The sequence below is a fragment of the Cyprinodon variegatus genome, unplaced genomic scaffold (assembly GCF_000732505.1).
Source record: "Cyprinodon variegatus isolate N-32 unplaced genomic scaffold, C_variegatus-1.0 Scaffold4, whole genome shotgun sequence".
Lineage (NCBI taxonomy): Eukaryota > Metazoa > Chordata > Actinopteri > Cyprinodontiformes > Cyprinodontidae > Cyprinodon > Cyprinodon variegatus.
The window spans coordinates 255,088-256,165 of record NW_015150457.1 but is presented as its reverse complement, the minus strand read 5'-3'; positions in this window follow the sequence as shown (position 1 = coordinate 256,165).

The following is a 1,078-nucleotide window of genomic DNA, read 5'->3' as shown; positions in this document are numbered from 1 at the left end:
GCCCCAGGTGGTCCGAACCACACTAACTGACCACCTGATCCACCTCCTTTCTCTACCCTGACTCATGGATCAAACCAATTACAGGGGTGGTATCTGCAGACTTCAAGAGTTTCAGGACAGCTACTTGTGCTTATGGTTCCTGTGAAGGAGCAGATCCTCTCCATTCTCACCTGCTGCTGCAGTTCAGTAGGAAGCTGGAGATTCACTGCTGGAGAACAACTCTGAACGCTGGGAAAGCTGGTAGATAATTTGGCGAGTTAAGCCAAGGTGAAGACAACAAAGAGGATCCTGGTGTACTCCACTGGATAGTTAAGATAGTTCAGGATGAATCCTCCAATGCTCCAATACCAATTAGTTACTCAAGCGCAGGCGTAACCAACTTTGGCCTGACAAGGACAGTCCCCAGCAATTATTTCTGCTTAACTCCTCCCTTTCTGCTCTTTTACTTTAGCCAAAAGTCAGAATTCTGAGATTTAAGACAGAATTCTGAGATTGAAGTCAGAATTCTGAGGAAAAAAAAGCCAGAATTCTGAGGAAAAAAGTCAGAATTCTGAAATTAAAGTCAAAATTCCGAGAAACACGTCAGAATTCCGAGATTAAAGTCAGATTGCTGAGAAAAAAGTCAGAATTCTGAGATTAAAGTCAGTATTCTGAGATTAAAGTCAGAATTCCAAGATTAAAGTCAGTATTCTGAGAAAAAATTCAGAATTCTGAGATAAGTCAGAATTCTGAGATTAAAGTCAGAATTCTGAGAAAAAAGTCAGAATTCCGAGATTAAAGTCAGAATTCTGAGGAAAAAAGTCAGAATTCTGAGATTAAAGTCAGAATTCCGAGAAACCCATCAGAATACCGAGATTAAAGTCAGAATGCTGAGAAAAAAGTCAGAATTCTGAGATTAAAGTCAGAATTCCGAGAAACCCATCAGATTTCCAAAATTAAAGTCAGAAAGCTGAGAAAAAAGTCAGAATTCTGAGATTAAAGTCAGAATTCCGAGAAACCCATCAGATTTCCAAAATTAAAGTCAGAAAGCTGAGGAAAAAGTCAGAATTCCGAGATTGAAGTCAGAATTCCGAGATTG